The sequence below is a fragment of the Leopardus geoffroyi genome, chromosome X, assembly GCF_018350155.1.
Source record: "Leopardus geoffroyi isolate Oge1 chromosome X, O.geoffroyi_Oge1_pat1.0, whole genome shotgun sequence".
Lineage (NCBI taxonomy): Eukaryota > Metazoa > Chordata > Mammalia > Carnivora > Felidae > Leopardus > Leopardus geoffroyi.
In genome coordinates, this window is record NC_059343.1 from 95,649,661 (window position 1) to 95,669,266 (window position 19,606).

The 19,606-nt window shown below is 42.8% G+C and overlaps 1 protein-coding gene across 9 annotated transcripts in view; it reads left to right on the forward strand.

The window, feature by feature from the left end:
- Positions 1-19,606, forward strand: part of PLS3 (plastin 3) — a 91,767-nt gene that overhangs the window by 21,587 nt on the left and 50,574 nt on the right. Inside the window, exon 1 of one of the 9 annotated variants that reach the window (XM_045472282.1) lies at positions 10,538-10,625. The exons of the other annotated variants lie outside the window; for them this stretch is intronic. The gene's annotated coding sequence lies outside the window, so the exon portion shown is untranslated. Of the gene's footprint in view, positions 1-10,537; positions 10,626-19,606 lie in introns of those variants that run through there. 9 annotated transcript variants of the gene reach the window in all.

The following is a 19,606-nucleotide window of genomic DNA, read 5'->3' on the forward strand; positions in this document are numbered from 1 at the left end:
AAGTAGGACACTTGGAAACTTACCCGTAGGTGTTAAAAAAAAGGGGGGGGACTGTTAAATTGATTAGGGCTTAAGAAGAATGGAAGAGAAAATGTCACCTTGTTGCTTTTGGGTGAGGGAAAGTGAATGAGGTCATGCTTTCATTTCTGTCTTGCTTTCTCAAGATAAAACTTTTCCACGCTTCTTTCTGCTAAATGATTTAGGGTGGAGGCACCCCCCCCCCACAAAAAAAAACCCCCAAACCTCTGGATACCTTTCCTGTCCTGTTTATATTCTAGATTGGCTTTTATTGCTTTAACAAAATATATCGCTGGTGGCCTATAACATTATGAATGTGGTATTAAGTGGTTAGGCTTAGAAAGCAGGAATTTGAAAAACACAGTCCAATTCTACTACCTTAAATACAGTTAGCAGAATTACTTCTCAATAATGAAAACTTCCCTGGGTTAGAGCCAATGGCTCATACTTTCAGTGCAATCATTACAGTGAGGATTACTACCGCTAATATCAGCCGTAGTTTCTTCCCGCAACAACACCTAACTTTGCCTTAGGTGATGGTTGCAGCTGCACCATAACCTTCCCCATAATTGGAAAAAAAAAAAAAAAGTGTGATTTAAGGAAGAATGCAGTGAAATGGTACTCATCATAAACAGATATTCCAATTTCTTTTTTCACACATAGGTTATCTGCACTTTTTGGTATTTATTTGGTCTAATGAGGGACTTAATAGTTCATTCTTTAAGGCAGTGAGTTCTCAGAATCAGTAAGCCTATGACAGTCTACCCCATCAAAAGAACACTGCTGATGGCTTTAGCCAGTTTTCAAGGTAGCATAGTACCAGGCAGAGGGATAAACAGAGAGGAAAGAAGTTATCCTTGCGTGGATGACTTTTTGCTAACAATATGATTTTTAGCAAGTGAAGGCCACACAAGCCATTTGATTTGTCACAGAATTATAATGAGACTTTTTAGCTGTATCAGGTAACAGATTGCCAAATAAAATATTGAGCAAGCAACACTGGTCAGTTACAATTCGGTCTCTAAAAATGTGAGCCAGCTTAGTATAATGTTTATGGATCCAACTTCATTCTCAAGGAAATAAAACCGGGGCATCTCAGCAAAAATATAATTAATAACATTTATGGGGCATCTCCCATATGTTTGAAGAGTAAGGCCCTGTAACACTTTATGACGCCCCAGTATTTTTGTGGCCAATCGTAGGATTCTGTGTTGGGCTAAATTTAACAAATGACCATTATGCGTGGAAAATAGCAGCCATTGTTGTTGAATTAAACTCTCTCTGGAGATCAAAAAAATCTTTTCATGACGCTAATAAAAATTAATGGCAACATAACCAAAGAAATTAACATAATCATAAGAGAATGGATAGGAGCTGAAAACCTAGTGCAATTGTGGAATTAGACCTAGTAAAGGAACCCTAAGCTGTGTAAAGCTGGGGACTGTTTGTCTAAAGAATTCCAAACGTATACATGCACAAAAAAATTGGATTTTTCAGCTAGACCTTTAAGCCAGCTGTTCGTGACAAACTCCCAGTGAAATGGAATTAATTTGTGTTGTGTTCTGAAAACGTGTATATGTGCTTGCAAGAATTACAGGGAAGAATTAGGCTCCTATGGAGTACTTGGTGATTCTTAAAGTGAATATTGGCAATCTTAGAGACGTTTTATTAGACAACGAGGCAACAATTTTTTCTCTGGGAACATGTCTCCACAATAATAGGGGAAGTCAGAAACTATTTCATATGCAAATATATCTGAACCTCTTCATGAATGCATTTAACACTTTGAGGTGATGGCGACATCTGGTAACAAGTAGAAACCAGCGTCTAATAAACTATGGTTTCATGTTACCACTTCATCTGAATTAGTCATTTAAAGGGGTTTTCTATGTCTTCCTAAGAACTGACAAGGTTAATCTTGGACTAGGGCAGGCAGGCAGGCAGGAAATGCAAAAGCCGCTCTTTCTTTTGAAGGTTTCAGTATTCCTTGTGAGGTCCAAAAGTGCTCGTTTTAAAGTTTAGAAAACTAAAGCAGTGGTGTCTTGACAGCTAAGTGAGATTTCTCTTTCTTTGTGTGGTAAGTTTGAGGGAAACTCGATAGAATTCAGAGTTCTTTATACTTTCCACTCTCCTTCTTTTCTCTGAAGTGCCTTCATTTTCTCAAAGTGGAGAATTTTAAAAATCCTTTCCTACATATTTCATTCAGATACGATCATGGATTCAGGGCCACTGGAAAGACGTAACTTATCGTTTGTTTTACCAAATTAGCTCTCAGGAATCATCTTGTTTTGTAGAGTTACCCAATGTGACAAAGAGTAGATGCCTTTTACGTTTGTATTTGTTTGGTTTGCATTAAAAGAGCTATGTTTGCTCTTTGTTATGTAATAAACCACGATAGCAGGTGACTTTCATTCCTTTGATACAATGCCATTAGCATGCATTCATTTAACAGATACTTACTGAGTCCCTACTGTGTGCCAGGCAGTGTTCTAGATGCTTGAGATACATTGGCAAACAAAGCAGACAAATCACTGCCTTCATGGAGCTTAATAAATATTAAATATTAAGGCAGTAGAGCGATCTTAAATTATTTAATGCTCTCAACTTTTAAAGACTTCCAGGGCATGAGTTTCGAGAACAGTGTTCTACATTTTATCTGAAGTTTGAATAGGGAAAAATTGACAATTTGTTTGGAATATATGGCAATAAACTGGAAACTGATAAGTAAATATTGGACTTTTGGGCTGTCACTTTCATTTTTCATTAACGAGTGTTCTCATTAGACCCCTTGGGTGACCGAGGAAGGGTACTAGTTTAGCATGGGGATTTATTCTTTAGGATGGGCTTCGTTTGTGTGCAGGGAGGTGCTGAAAAGACTCACTAGCCCTAGAAATTAATGCTAACATATGGCATTTGTAAACGTTGCCTTCGGTCCTCTGAAGAATTCTAGCATACTTCGTGTTCCCCATGGAAAATGAATGTATTGCTCAGTTATTTTTGCAAGAGCTGACTCAAAGGAGATGACATGATGGTTCCTGTCCTGCAGTGAAATAAGATGATGGCTTGGGGTGGAAAACTGACGAGGTCATGCCCATATTTGCTCACATCCCTTGTTCGTTTCCTTTTATAGAGGAACACCAAAGAGACTTTCGTTTCCTAGTTTTTACGTTTCCTCTTCGCATTTTCTTTTCATGCCGGTTTTCCTCTCCCTTTTCTGAAAATTGCATTGATGATTTGGAATTCCATCGGCTCCCATTGTGCTTTGCAGTAGTGTGGGTACCACTTATGGTGGCCATGGCAGAGGCATGATACCCATTTTAGGGAGTCCTTTACATATATGGGCACAGACGCTCTGACTGAGGGGTGTGGAAGGCATGTTTCATAACTTTTATATTTCCTGATGCCATCTAATACACTGCCTTTTACACTGTTTGTCTAAGTGAGTGAATACGAGCCAGGAATTTTGTTTTTGCTTGCCAGTATACTGAATACTTTCTTATAAGCACACGGAACTTTTTAAAACTTATTTTCATGGAAATTTTCAAACATACAAAGTAAAAATAACATCATGAACCGCCCCCCCCCCCCCGCTTCAACAATTATCAATATTTACCGTTCTTATTTCATCTTTTCTCTCCCCTTCCTTTATATTTGTTGTTGGGGCTTGCTCTAAAATACCCCATATGTTACCCATGAATACTACAGCGCACCTGATTTTTAATGTTTCTTTTTCTTTTTCTTTTTTTAAGTAACCTCCAGGCCTAATGTGGAGCTTGAACTCATGACCCCAAGGTCAAGAGTCACATGGTCCACCGACCTAGCCAGCCAGGCACCCCTAGTTTTTAATATTTTAAAATAGTAATAATTTCTGCATTTCACACAGACTTTAGCTTTCAAACCCTTTCTGTTTTAGTTGATGTCAGAGCAACGCTTCCTGTTTATCAGAAGGAAAATGATTTGCCACCTAGGAGCTGGGTATTTTGAAACAACTTTGTAAGAAATATATCGCCATTCTTCATCTTTTAAAAAATTTATTGGAAGTTTCTAAACTATACCGTCATGATAAATTCACGTCTTACGGGCATTAACCTGATTCTGCAAAATGTGCTATGTCATGGTCCCCTCAGAATTGATACTAATGCATTAATTTTTCTTTTCATAATTCAACAGCCACAGAACTCCCATTAAAACCTAGAAGTGCACTTTTGGCCATTATATTTTCAGTTTCGAAATTTCTTGTCAAGCCCTACACGCCGTACGTGTTTTGTCTCTCTAAAATTTGATGACTCCGTGATACATGTTGCTAAATAAAGCACCAATTCTCAAAAAAAGTGTTGGCATACAGGCCCTTGGGGATCAAAATTACTTGCATACCGACACTAAGTTGTTACCTGCTTCTTCATCCGTGTTAACGTTTGCAAGGACGGTGGGAAAGCAAGGACGGTAAAACTACCGACGCTTTAGCGTTTCATTTATGAATGTCCTCAAGGAAGCAAGAAAAATCAATTTTATTAAATCTGAACTCTTGGGCATACATCTTTTTTTTCTTTCTTTCTTTTTTTTTTTTTTTTAAGTAAGCTGCATGCCCAGCATGGAGCCCGACGTGGGGCTTGAACTCACGACCCTGAGATCAAGGCCTGAGCGGAGACCTCGAGTCGGTCGCTTAACCGACTGAGCCACCCAGGCACCCCTGGGCATACATCTTTCACTATAGTGAAAGCTTTCTCACCGGGAGTGGACGTACACCGGCTGCCTTGAGGAAAAGTACCTGTGCGGTTGTTAGAGTTGCGAGCTAAATTAGCCGCATTTTTTTAAAAAAATAGAAAACTTTTTACTTGAAAGATTGAATGGCACATTAACTGATTATGCAGACCTGAGTATCTGGCAGATACTTTATCAAAAAGGAACCAAGTGAAGGGCGCCCGGCTGGCTCAATCGGAAGAGACTGGTCACTCTTGATCTCGGGGTCGTGATTTTGAGCCCCACGTTGGGTACAGCAATTACTTAAAAACTTTCAAAAATGAACCAGGTGTGCCTGTTACTGCAAGGAAAACAACTGAGCGTATTTGTTGCCAATGGTAAAATTAGAGCTTTCAAGCAAAAATTCAAACTTTTGAAAACTTGCCTCAAGTGTCAATACTTAGATTTTTCTGAGCTCGGTGGTATTTTTATTTCTTATTTATTTATTTTTTTGTTTTTTTAAATTTAACTTTCTTTTGTATTTTTTAAAATTTACATCCAAATTAGTTCGTATATAGTGAAGCGTTGATTTCAGTAGATTCCTTAATGCCCCTGACCCATTTAGCCCATCCCCCCTCCCACAACCCCTCCAGCAACCCTCAGTCTGTTCTCCATATTTATGAGTCTCTTCTGTTTTGTCCCCCTCCGTGTTTTTATATGATTTTTGTTTCCCTTCCCTTATGTTCATCTGTTTTGTCTCTTAAAGTCCTCATGTGAGTGAAGTCATGGTGGTGGTATTTTTAATGAAAGTGGTTGATTGGGTATTGTAAAATGAAGTGAGACAACATTTGGAAGAGGTGCATTAGTCACACAATATTGTTCCAAATGACCGGTGCATGATGTTACAAAATGAAGCATGGGTAAAAGGTCCATTTAATGTGCAAGGTAGACCAATGGGTTTTAATGTAACAGAGTATGAAAAATTCATAGGTTTGGTATCAGATTCCACACTGCAAGTAACATTTACAAAACTCCCACCTCTCAAGTTTTGCTGTAGCATTATAAGGAAGAATATCCATAATTATCTGCAAGGGCTCTTAAAACACTTCTTTCAACAATGTATCTATATGAGGTCATATTTTCTTCATTACCCTTGAACCTAAAACAACATTGAAGGCAGAAGCATACATGGAAATCCAGCTGTTTTTGTATTTAGTTAAATGATAAAGCAGTTTGCAAAAATGTAAACAATACACTTTTCACTCATTTTGGGGGGAATATAGTGATTTGCATTAAAAATGTTATTCGTGTTAACACATAATAGTTTATTGTTATTTTTAAATAAATATCTTAAGATTTCCCAGTTGTAGTTTCTTTTTTTTTGTAATGTTTATTTATTTTTGAGAGAGACAGAGACACAGAGAGAGAGAGAGAGAGACAGAGTGCGAGTGGGGGAAGGACAGAGAGAGGGGGAGACACAGAATCCAAAGCAGGCTCCAGACTGAGCTGTCAGCACAGAGCCCGATGCAGGGGCTCAAACTCACAGACTGCGAGATCATGATCTGAGCTGAAGTCAGATGCTTAACCGACTGAGCCACTCAAGCACCCCCCCAGTTGTAGTTTCTAATATGATAAATGCATTGATAGATCAAACCTACATATGAAAGACCTCTTTGGGGTCCTCAGGTCCTGAGGCCAAAAATTCAGGAAACTCTGAGTTGCGTTTTTGTTGTTTCCAGTCTTTTCCTTTCTCCTCTCCCATTTCCTTCTTTTTTTTTTTTTTTTTTTTTTTTTTTTTTTTTTGAGTGAGAGACCCTCAGGATAGAAAAGTGTGAGATGTCTGAGTTGTTCCTTTATATGGTTTTATTAGCTATGAACAGAACACACTTTTCCAGTGTTACTGAGATGTAATTGACATTAACATAGCATTAGTTTCAGGCGTACCGCATAATGATTGCACATTTATATACATTGTGAAATGACGACCACAAAAAGGCTGGTTAACCTCCAGCTCCTCACATAGGTAGGCATTTTCTTAGGATGAGACGTTCCGGGTTTACTCTCTTAGCAAACTTCAAATATACAATTCGGTATTGTTAACTGTAGTCCCAACAGATGTCTTTTCAGTCGGCTCCTCGCCCTGTCTGTAGTTCTGCTAACTAGTTTTGGAGGACTCCTACTTATATCTGCCTTCTATTTATTTCCATTTTTTTGTTTCAGTGCATTAGGGCAAAGTGTATAATTTAACGTGTAACAAGACACCGCACTTTAAAACCTTGATTGCTTTCTTACACAAATGCAGAGCTAATAAATACTACTGAGGAGACATCCCTTGGACTACTGGAATAATTAAGATATATTTGTGGGCTTATTTCCCCCTCAGGTATGAAAAGAATGATAACACAAACCAGACACACGTGGTTGTTAAAACGGACACATCCGTGCCGTGGGAAGGTTGCGTGCCTAATACTCCTCCCGGTATAAATTGCCTATACTTTGCAATATAGTCCAAAATACGGTAGCAGTTCCCAGCATGTTAATTGACGTAAGGTCCCTTGGCTTCAATGCTTCACTCACTGTGGGTGTTCTTATTTGTTTGTTTGCTTTGTAAGTCATGAAGATGGGTAAAATCCAATTTCATTAGAGGACAATAGGTCAGTGTTCCTGAGGTGCGTCACCGAGCACAGTGGGAGAGGCCTGCAGCGTGTATGTCACACATGGAAAGAATATACCTGGTACTGGGCGGGGTGGAAAGCATGACGTTTGAATGAAAGTTACCCTGATACGTCTGTGAAAGGCTCAGGCAACTTTGGGTGTGCCTCCTTCCTTCCTTTCCGCCCTTCGGGGTGTGTGTGTGCTCAGAGGTGCATGTGTGTGTGAACTTTTAACTTTATGGATTTGTTTGTACCATCTGAGAGAAAGAGAGAGAGAGCTTTACGCGTGCAGATAAAACAGGTTGGTTTCCATTGGCTTTCCTCAGCACTCATCGTGGTGAATTTGGCATGCAGTGTAAAAGTGGTTTTCATTCCGTGGCCTGCTTAGAAACACGTGAACCGTCTTACACAACCCTTGCCACCGTCTTCTGTTCCCAAACCAGCTTTTGTTGCCCACCGTAAAATCAGAGATTCTGTTCGCAAACAGTCTCAGACGTGCACACGCACAAACGCACTCCGCCTCCCCACCCCGACCCTGCACACCCACACATACCCGATGATGAGACATTTAGGTTACCAAATGGGCCACAGACTAAAACTGGCTGAACTACTGATGTGATAGAACAGTCTTTAAGAAAATGTCCTTGTACTGAGGCGCCTGGGTGGTTCAGGCAGTTAAGCGTCCGACTTTGGCTCAGGTCATGGGCTTGTGGTTTGTGAGCTCAAAGCCCCGCATCAAGCCTGCCTGGGATTCTCTCTCTCTCTCTCTCTCTCTGCCCCCTCTCTACTTGTGTTCTCTCTCTCTCTGAAAATAAATAAATAAGCTTAAAAAAAAAAAAAAAAGCCATAGCGTTCAGAAAGCTAGAAAGCATTTGCATTCAATCCAGACGGCCACGGAAGGGAAAGTCCAGGAAGCTGATGCCAGGTAGCGTTATTATTGAAGAGGTTAACAGTGCTTGAGACAGACCCATCTGAGTGGTCTGAAGGGACAAGTATGGCACAGCAAAGGTAACACTGGGAAAACCCAACATTTCTGATCCAGCACTGATACAGTCCTCTTACCTTAGGCAGTTGTCTGCGCCCCCGTTTTCTATCGGTAAAACGCGTGATAATGCACGCGTGTGCCTCCTTCCTTCCGGTCAGCTCGAAGTGTTGGCGAGTTGCTTTTACAAATGGAGAAATTGAGACTCCAGAAAGTGGAACAGGCTTCACCTAGTGAGTCAGCAACGGAGACAGATGGAAACACACAGCCTCTGGTTCCTTCTGTCCTGCATTTGTTGCCTTTTGATACTTCATGCAGTTTTTGTGACTGATGGAGGAAAGCGCTTCCGTGAAGGAGGCAAATTGTAATCGACTGGTGGCTCGTGGCGGTTCCTGATGAGGACGGGAGAGCACTCTGCCTCATAGCGTGGACCATCCTGAACCTTGTCACGAGGGAGCGCAGGTTCGAGCTGCCTCCTTGTTTTCGAGAATTCAGGATGTCAGAAAATGCTTCGGGTTGCTTTACGTTATTTCAAAAGGACTGGAGTATCTGTTACGTCCCTTTGATTCCTATTAGGTAGATGGGACAGATGGTATTCTCTGGCTGTTGCATCTCATCGCATCTTTAGAGTAACCCTGTGAAGTATGTGGAATTAGCTCCATTGATACAGGTATGACCCTAGGGCTCAGAGAAGCTAAGGAATTGTTCAAGGTCACACGGAATTCAAGGCCGGCTCGCTCCTGAGACCCTGATGCTTGCACCGTGCTCCATTTCCTTCCAAACGATCCACTTGCCCCGTGTCAGTATTAGAAGTGGTCTCTTGGGGCGCCTGGGTGGCGCAGTCGGTTAAGCGTCCGACTTCAGCCAGGTCACGATCTCGCGGTCCGGGAGTTCGAGCCCCGCGTCAGGCTCTGGGCTGATGGCTCGGAGCCTGGAGCCTGTTTCCGATTCTGTGTCTCCCTCTCTCTCTGCCCCTCCCCCGTTCATGCTCTGTCTCTCTCTGTCCCAAAAATAAATAGACATTGAAAAAAAAAATTTAAAAAAAAAAAAAAAAGAAGTGGTCTCTTGAGCACAGTACCCCTATTGATTTTCTGTTCTCTCCCCTAATGGGCATCCTCAGATACCTGGTGGCTTGATTCAGCAGTTTACTGATTAGATACCGCTTGATTGGCTCTAAAGCAAATTTCAGTAACAAGAATAGCAGGTGTCACATAACCTAACGCCTACCATGCGCCAGGACGTGATCTAAATTTTGAACGTGTCTTAAGTGATTCTCAGGGGAAGTTGTTACTATGACCATCCCTGGAGGAGAAAATAGAGGCACAGTAGCTTAAGCAACTTGCCCCAGGACTCGCATAGCCCTTAACTGCTGGGTGACACTGCCTCTGAATACAAAATTATTCCGTTCAGCCGAGTATTGGCTTTAGTTCCTTTGTGCTATGCTGGTAGAAGATATAATCCCTGTACTTAATAGCTTACATTTTCGAAAGAAAACAAGACACAGATACTTGCAGTCAATGCCTACAACGCCTATCATAAGGAGCATAAATGTTGTATGAAGGCATGATTAGGTATAGATTGGAACGAACAATGGAGAACATAAGTGGTCTGAGACCGTTCATTTGCCTTTCTGAGTATTGTACTTTCCTATGGACGAGTGACTGGGGCACTGGGGAAAAAGCTGGTTCCATGTGGTTCTAAAATAAGCAGGTTACTTGGCTAATGTTCAAGCTCTAAATAGGTATGTGGGTTGTAGCTATTTGACCTGAACCAACTTTTAAATTCCCCTATGCTCTTGCAAGATTTGAGTGAAGCTGGAATTTTAAAAATTAACCTTTCACTGGGGCGCCTGGGTGGCTCAATCGGTTGAGCATCCGACTTTGGCTCAGGTCGTGATCTCACGGTTCGTGAGCTCGAGCCCCACGTCGGGCTCTGTGCTGCCAGCTCAGAGCCCACTTTGGATCCTCTGCCCCTCCCCTACGTACACTGTCTCAAAACTCAATAAAACATTTTTTACAAAATTACCTTTTTGCCTAATGTCGTAAAGTTAGAGTTTACTAATACTTGGCAAAATACCAGGAGGCTGTCAGGAAGGGGATTCGTAAGTCTTGTATCACTCTTTTGTCAGGGTGTTCTCCTTTTCTAGCAGGAAGTGTTATGACTTGCTCTCTAAAGTTGCAATTGTAAGAAGAATGTTGGGTTTCCAGATTGGCGTTTCTGGGCGTGGGAGGTTCCTTCTATTAGTGCTGCCAGAGAGAAAGAAACAGGTTTGCTCTCGTCGTCGTGGAAGGGTAACTATTTTCATATTATTTTGTTAGGCTCGAACTTTTAGATGACTGGATATTTAAGCAGAAATTTCCTTTTAAAAAGTTCGAAATTCTTCCTCTGTGTTTGGGTAGTTCAACGTTTGGAGGTGCATTTGAAACCTTATTCAAGTAGAATCAACTCGAAGAGAAACATGTTTGAAGTTTGAGAGTCTCCAAATGTCTCTTTATATTCTGCCTTTTCTTCATTTGGGGCATCGTCTAGGGACGTTGTGCTTTTTTAAAAATTGGTCTTGAAATCTTCATTATATACCCGTATCTGTCAAGTTCGAGGCCCAAAGGCTTAAATGACAGAAACTATTACTTTGTATCTTGTGTGTGTGTGTGAGGGGGATGGAATTTCAAATGTCTTTGATGCCTTTGATCCATACATGGTGTTTCAGAATTCTGTGAAGGAGATGAGGTAGCTGTCATGATTAGACCAGTATTCTACTCTTATAAAATGACTTACGACAAACGTTGTGAGAGTATTTGCTTATACTTTACAAGGTACCTGAAAATCAGTGGTGGTGGAATTTTGGTGCTGTTACTGTATCGTGGTAGTAATAGTGATTTCGGTGCCCACGTATTCGTCACGGATTTCCATCAGGTGGGGATCGTGTAAGGTTTATTTCTCCTTATTTCAACAAAGCTAGACCTCTGACTCCGATACCCGTCTGAAGTAAAAAGTGTTTTCTCGGTTAACAAGTACTATATCTGAGAACGTATAAGCAGGGTATGTAACAATGCAGGAGACACGTCCAGTGACGAATAGATAGGCTTTCAGTTTAGCTCAAAGTCAAAGCTAAAATTGTATCGCTAGTGATTTTTGAGTTGTAACATCATATTTTGCCTTGAATTGAAGCATGTTAGTTAACTAGTCTGATCTTGTGATGTGTGTGTACGTGTGTATATGTGTGTGTATACATATATATATTGCCTCCATATGTGTGTGTATATGTGTGTGTGTATACACACACACACATACACACACACACACACAGACCTGAAGGTTGCCCTTGGCTTCAGTGTTAATTTTCACAGGAAAGGACAATGGGAATACCCCTCAGAGGTCAATTAATTTCATCAGCAGCAGAGACATTTTGTCATGAATTATTCAGATATTTTGGGAGTGTTGATGTTTACTTAGGAAATATGGACGGGCTTAGACCTTTCAAAAGGAGAGAAGGCAGTTTCAATCCAAGGAGTTAATACAACCTTAGCTTTGTAAAGATGGGAGAAGGAGAGGTGTCACTGTGATGTTTTATCTTTGGCTTTGATAGTATTCTCCGTCACAGGGAAAGGGGCTTTTCGACTATGATAAGGACATATATTAAATATCTGTGGAACCCTTGCCTGGTAAGAATTTAAAGAATGTCTTCAATCTGACTAAATGGAAGTGAATGTTTCCATTATTGGAAAGGTTACTAACCTATTTTTAAATAGCCATTACTTCAAGATCTTATCCTTTTTTTTTTTTTTATTAAGTACAAAAAGAAGACAGGCAACGTTTACTTTAAATGGAAGTATTTGATATTCCTCCAGGAAATGACACAGGATTAGCCACCCTTTGGGGTTTAAGTGACTCCTAGATATTGGTACTTGAAAAAAAAGATCAATTCGAACCTAGCCGATGCTAGATTCTAGAACAGAATAGAGGTGTTTCCAGAAAATGAACTCGTTTCTTAAGAGAGCTATGTAGGGCAAAATCATGAGATGTCTGGAGTGATGGGTTCACGGGTGTTTATTGCACTGTTTCCTCTTTTGTGTATATTGAAAAGTTTTCATAATAAAACATTTGAGCATAGCTTTAGTTTGGGGGCAATTGACATTTACTTCCAAACATTAGTTTTACCTAGAAATTGCAGATCTGTCGAAACATGATTTGCCGCATGATGTGTGTCATTGTAAAGGTGAACTGTGCTGCCTGATTGTCAAAATTGTAGCAAGTACAAACGTGTGTGTTGGGGGGGGAACAAAACTTTCTGTTTGACTTTCAGCTCAATTCAAAGGACAGGCTGCAAACATCTTGAGTAGTTTTGTAGAATCTTGAAGCATTAAACAAGAGATAGTTAAAGCATGCTAATAAGGCAATTGCATGTGAAGAATGTGGGAACATTATTATGTCTTGACTACTTTGTTCACAGCTTTCTCTAACAGACTGCATTTTTTTAAAACCACAGGAGACAACTATGTAGGCTATTTAAGTATGTTCACTTTCCCTGCTTGCCTCCATCAAAGTTTATTCAACACACATTTAGTAGGTGCTTATTGTGGGCCAAGATACAAAATCAAATAAGATACTAACCCTGCTTTCAAGGAGCTCACAGACTAGTGGAAGAAATAGAGAAGGAGATGTTCATACTGAAAGGGGCGAGGCTACGGGAATTGGGGAAATGGAGTTAGTGGCTAGCAGCTAGAACTCCATGGTGTGCCTCCTTTAAAATTTTTTTTAATGTTTATTTATTATTGAGAGACAGAGAGACACAGAGTGTGAGTAGGGGAGGGGTAGAGAGAGGGAGAAGACACAGAATCGGAAACAGGCTCCAGGCTCCGAGCCATCAGCCCAGAGCCCGACGCGGGGCCCGAACTCACGCACCGCGAGATCGTGACCTGGCTGAAGTTGGACGCTTAACCGACTGCGCCACCCAGGCGCCCCTCGTTTAAAAACATTTTTAAGAAGATCAGAGTTAGTCTTGAGTCACTGATGAGCTTTCTACAGGCCGTTTCTCAATTGACTTGGAATTTGAAACCTATTTTGTCTTGGAGGCAGTAGTTAAGGTTTTTTCAGGTCACTTCACAAATGTCCCTGAAATGATATACTGTGTTACCTGAAGTAATATAATTATTTTTTAGGTTTATTTATTTATTTTGAGAGGGAGAGAGAGAGAGAGCACAAGCGGGGTAGGAGTCAAGAGAGAGAGGGAGAGATAGAGAATCCCAAGCAGGCTCCGTGCTGGCTGCACAGAGCCCAGCGCGGGACTTGAACCCACAAACCGGGAGATCGTGACCTGAGCTGAAACCGGATGCTCAACCAACTGAACCACCCAGGCGCCACAGAAGCAATATATTTTTGTGTTCATACCGTTTTAATCCAAGTGCATTATAGCTCCGTCAGCCAGATCCTTTATTCTCTGTAGTCCTCAGTACTGGATAACCTAACGGAATACACAACAGTGCCTCATGGGAAAATGCTGTCAGTTTCATTTGGGGTCACCTAGCCATGTCCTCTGTTAAGTTTTCCCGATTTGTGGCTGCAGCGTCAAGTAGAATTGGCAGAAGATCTAGGCTTGAAAAACGGCTTCACTAAATAAAAGTATGCGGTACAGATGCATCGGTATCAGAAGCCGTTTGTAATAGGCATTACCGTCACCACTTCTTCGTGCTCGAACCTTTCCTGAACTTTCAGATCTAGGAACCTGAGACGTCTGGGGGGCATTTAGAGTTTGGCTCAGTTGTTTTGACTTTCAGAGCAACAAATCCTTAAAGTTTTCTAAAAGTAACTGCAGACAACTTGCTTGCTCCTTGAGAAAAATCAGCTGTTACGTTTAAGAACTAATCGCTAAAACCAAACCAAACCAAAACAAAACAAAACAAGAAAACAGGGGCTCCTGGGTGGCTCAGTCGGTTGAGCTTTTGACTCTTGGTTTCGGCTCAGGTCATGATCTCCTGGTTCGCAGGTTCGAGCCCTGAATCGGGGAGCCCAGCTTGGGATTCTCTCTCTCCTTCTCTCTCTGCCCCTCCCTTGCTCTCTCAAAAATAAACAAACACTAAAAAAAAAACCCACAAGAAACTATGGGTGCCATAGTGATGGCTTACGTATGAAAAGAATCCTTAAAAAGTAAATCACACAGATACTTGAGTGTTTGGTTATGTTTGTACTAAGTTATTAGCACCCATCCAGTGGGAGTGGTTCTTCACTGTACTTAGCATTTAAGAGGCTGAAATTAAGTAATATTAAATACGGTGAGGCACAAGCCCGTCACATAGGGGAAACGAATGTGCCACAAGGCGTGGTAAGCAGTTGTGTCCTGATTTTTCAAAAGTACAGCCTGTTTGGGGTGCCTGGGTGGCTCAGTCAGTCGGTCGAGCGTCCGACTGTTGATCTCAGCTCAGGCCCTGATCTCAGGGTCGTGAGTTCGAGCCTTGCGTTGGAGCGTGGAGCCTACTTAAAAGAATTTACAGCCTGTTTTAACATTAATGTTTTGAAGAAAGAACTTTTAGAATTCTATAATATACAGTCTTTACTGAACCTGTTACCTGTGTTCTGTATATTTTACACAATCCTTTTTAGTGGTTTCAATACAAGAATTAGTGAATCCCTTATCCTTTAAGTAATGAGAACAAGTTAGTATTGGCTACAGGGGACACTATCTACTTTTTCTGATAACTGTGCATACTTCTCAATGCCACGGTCACTTTTGTTAGGAGCTTTTCAATGATCTTCCATACGCTCTAATAGGCATGGGCCTTCTTTCCACAAAGCAGTGTTTTTGCTTTTACAGTAAGAGTACTTAATTACCTCCACTCACACACACACTTTTCTTTTCAGTTTATTTCTTTTTGAGAGAGAGAGAGAGCATGAGCGGGGGAGAGGCAGACAGAGAGAGGGAGAGAGAGAATCCCAAGCAGGCCCCACACTGTCAGTGCAGAACCCAGTGCAGGGCTTGAACCCACAAACTGAGATCATGACCCGAGCCGAAGTCAGAGGCTTCACCGACTGAGCCACCCAGGTGCCCCCCACACGCTTTAAATTTTACATTTGCTGCACAGCTTTGTGTCTTGGGAGAAATCCTGTAACTACCCTAGGCTCTTGTTTCTTCCCTAATACAGCTTCCATAGTCATTGGATATTGGGCTTGCTGGGAATTAGCACTACCCTCAAAACATTGAGTCGTGCCTCTGCCCGGGACCCGACAACGGATTATAATGGCGGGAGCATAGAAGGGGAAGGCAGAGTTGGAACTCTGTTCTTGAGATACGGACAATCTTGAAATGAGTCTAGCAGAGCAAGTAGCCGGCCAAGTTAACAAGCGTGCTGTTAAGAAAAGGACGAATCTCTTTTATTGGGGAAGATTATTCTCGAACCAAGTGTGAGGGGCTGTGTGGAGGAGGCCAGAATGAAATGCTTTGGTTACGAGAGTCTAAATCCTGCATTAGGAGAGAGTGAGGCTTCTGCTGAACCTTGAAGGGCTAGTAGGATTTGGATAGGGAGAGAAGAAAAAATAGAGGAGAGCGTTATACGCGTGAGGGGTGGATACAGAGAGGAGTCCTTAGTGGGAGAGAGGGAAAGAGGAACGGGGCCGGATAGAACAAACAGTAGTGAGGTAAAGTTAACAGGACATGTTCAGAAGGATGGTTGTGATCCAAAAGCTAATTTTGGGAGTGCCTCAATGGCTCGGCCGGTTAAGCGTCCCACTCTTGATTTCAGCTCAGGTCATGATCTCCGGTTTGTGAGGTCGAGCCCCGCATCGGGCTCTGCGCTGACAGCCTAGAGCCTGCCTGGGATTCTGTCTCTTCCCCCTCCCTTGCTCTCTCACTCTCTCTCTCAAAATAACTAAAAATAAACTTTAAAAAAAGCCAAGTTTGAGTGTTTGGAAGTGGAAAACTGGTTAGTGTGCGCTCTAGAGGACATAACTATCAGGCAGAGATTTCGACAAGCCGTTTTAGGCATAAGCAATGATAGCTTCCTTAAAGGGCGACCAACGTGAGCGAAATGGCTGTGGGCACTAGCTGTGGGCCACTTTTGACTCAGAAAATATGTATTGAAAATGCACTGTGTGCATTATTCCACGTGCCGTGGTGAGTACAGAGGTAAGTGAGCTGTACTTCCAGTCTGATAAAGGTTCTGGTCTTGCTGGGGGGCAAGAAATTCACTCCATAAGCTGTCGTGGAGGAGTCTACAATAGCAAAATGGTCGAGAATCCTGACCGTAGTGGCAGGCAGACCTGGGTTTGAGACCTGGCTCTACCTCTCAATAGCTGTGTGACTTTGGGAAAGTTACACAACTTCTCTGAGCTTACTTGCACTTCTGTAAAGTGGGAATAACAGTATCACCCAGTTTAGAGACTTTTTTCTAAAAATGTCTCTAGAGAGATGTAACTTACATAATATACATATATAGCATTTAGCAGAATGCACGTAAATAATAAGCCTTCTGTAAATGTCAGCTGTAATGTAAGCTTACAATGATATGTTATTATACTATCTTAATGATTATTATTACCTACTCTGTAGGCACTGCGATCGGGGCTGGGAATATGAAGATGAAAATGGGATATGGCCCTTTCCATCAAAGAGCTCTCTTATAAATGCTGTCCTTGTGGTGACAGTATTTTCCCATCCAGACATTGGTACATAGGCTGTGACAGTAAAACAAAATATTTAAAATTGGAGCTGTCCGGGGGTGCCTGGGCAGGCTCAGTGGGTTTAAGCATCCGACTTTGGCCCAGGTCACGATCTCGCGGTTCGTGAGTTCGAGCCCCGCGTCGGGCTCTGTGCTGACAGCTCGGAGCCTGGAGCCGGCTTCGGCTTCTGGGTCTCCCTCTCTCTCTGCCCCTCCCCCACTCGTGCTCTGTCTCTCAAAAATAAATAAACATTTAAAAAAATAATAATAAAATTGGAGCTGTCTGAAAGAAGAAAACAGCCAGGACCGGGCAGAGGGGCTTGTTACTTTCAGGTGGGTTCAATCTGAAGAGACTCCCTTAAAGGTGCTTTTTGAAGGGCAGATGGGAGACGGGTGGAGAACATTCCACCGGAGAGAAGCGCAGAGGAGAAGGAATGGGAACGGGAAGCTCCGTGGCCTGCTTGGGAAACGGTATCTTTCTCGAGTGAGTCGAGGGTGCCGGGCACGTGATGGGAAGTGACATCGCAAAGACACGCAGGGATCAGTACAGAAACGTGTGGGGCCTTGAGTGTCGTGCATAAACGGTAGGACTTTGTTTCGTGTAGAACAGGTCGTAGATCATCTCTCCAGGGAGCCGGCAGTGTAAAGATGGCATTGGAGGGACACGAGGGGCGATAGACCAGCTAAAAGGCTTTTGGAACGGGCCGGACCTGAGGTAATAAAGGGGGTATGCTGGGAGAACCCGGACCGCTTAATTATTTACTTCACCCTCCCTCTGTTTCTTGTGGCCCAACTTCGGCCTCAGATTTGGAACCCTGGAGACGGAGGAAAGTGGGCAACTTGAAAGGGAAAGCTGAGGCGGCAGGAGAGGTAGTTGAAGAGGAACCAAGGGGGCAGCGAATTCAACGTAGACGCTTTGGCTTTCCTGACTGAGATCCTCCTCACTGACTTTCCTTCTCCCCTGGCTAGAGGGTCAAGTCCATGTTTTGAGCGTAGCCCTTCAAAAGTGGACCCTGACCTTTTCTGCTCCCAGTTGTGTCTGTCATAATCCCCAGGCACTGTGCTCCGACCACACTGTCTTGCTCCAGCTCCAGCGTATAATCTTCTCTTTATGTCTGTGTGTCTAGAATGCCTTCACCAGTGATGTGTCTCTGGGGAATTCTACGCCAAAGTTCCCAAGTCGTCTTTGGGGGTGCCTGGGTGGCTCAGCCGGTCGAGCGGCCGACTTTCAGTTTCCGCTCAGGTCATGATCTCGTGGTTCGTGGGTTCGAGCCCCACATCGGGCTCCTCGCTGACAATGCGGAGCCTGCTTCGGATTCTCTCTCTCTCTGCCCCTCCCCTGTTCATGCTCGCTCGCTCGCTCTCTCTCAAAAATAGATAAAGAAACTTAGAAAATCAAAGGTCTTCTTTGGAAAACCTTTCCTGACCCTCCCCACTCAGGAAACACTAATAGCATGGTAGCACCAATATCATGTGTCTGTTTTTCTATTTCTGCCACTAGATAGTAAGCCCTTCAAGAGAAGGGGACTTGGGGTCCTAATTCTCTCCATATGCAGCACCCAACCCAAGCCTGGTGCCTGCCAAGCCTTCAATGAAGGATATGAACGGAGGAGTGAGTGACTCTGGTGGACAGTCAAGTTGAAATCTAGAAAGCCATTGGGAAATACAGGTTTGGAGCTTGAGTAATCCTAGTAAGAGCAGTGGGGCTTTTAGCTCAGGGTCGAGCACCCGCGTGACCTGGAGACCGGTGCTGTTGACTTGCCCAACTAGGGAGGAGGCAGGGCGGCAGTTTCTGTGGGCACAGGTATGTGAAGTGTGGGTGTCCCAAAGCGCTGCCTGGTGTGGACCAAGGAAGGTGACCGCTCTCGAATTATTCATACATCGCAGAGGCTCTGGAGGTTTCTTCCCTTCACTTATTGTGAAATAGTGTCTTCTTCCATGTTTTCTGGCCACCCTTTGTTGCCTGGCCTTCCCAGTTGTGTTTCCCTGGCACGCTAGTGTGGCAGAGTCTAGGGTTGAATCGCCTCCCACCCCCCCCCCCAGCCCCCACTTTTATCCCGTAGTTCCCTTTCGGCTTCGAGAAAAAGAAACCCAGAGTTCATCAGCAACTCCTGATTATCCACGGGTGAGTTTCCCAGTGCGGGCGCCGGGCCTCCTGCCCCACGTGGTCCCGGATGACCAAGATTAGTAAATAGATTATTCCGTCAGCTGCATTCCTCAAGTGAATCGCTTTAGGGAATGAAAACAGGCACCCCTCCTCATCTCCGCCACATACCTTTCAGAATTTGAGTAATAGTTTCAGGTAGCTCCTGGTCGGTACGCCTTTCTCAGCAAAGATTTGTGTTCAGGGTTGAAGTGTAGTTAAACGAGCCAGTGGAGTGGTTTCATAATTGCCGCATTGTTAGTCAAACTCTGTAATTAGGGATGACTTCATAGGCCTAAGATTCCTCTATGGGTGACGCCCTGAATTCAGGCCCGGTTGTACATCATATCCTTTTATGAAAAACACAAACAAACAAGGTTTTGTTTGCTTTTTCTTTTATTCCCCTTTTTGAAAATCTGTTTTCCTTTGTCTCAGATGTTTAGGGAGAGAGAGGATTTATTTTTGCTGTTGTTGTTGTTTT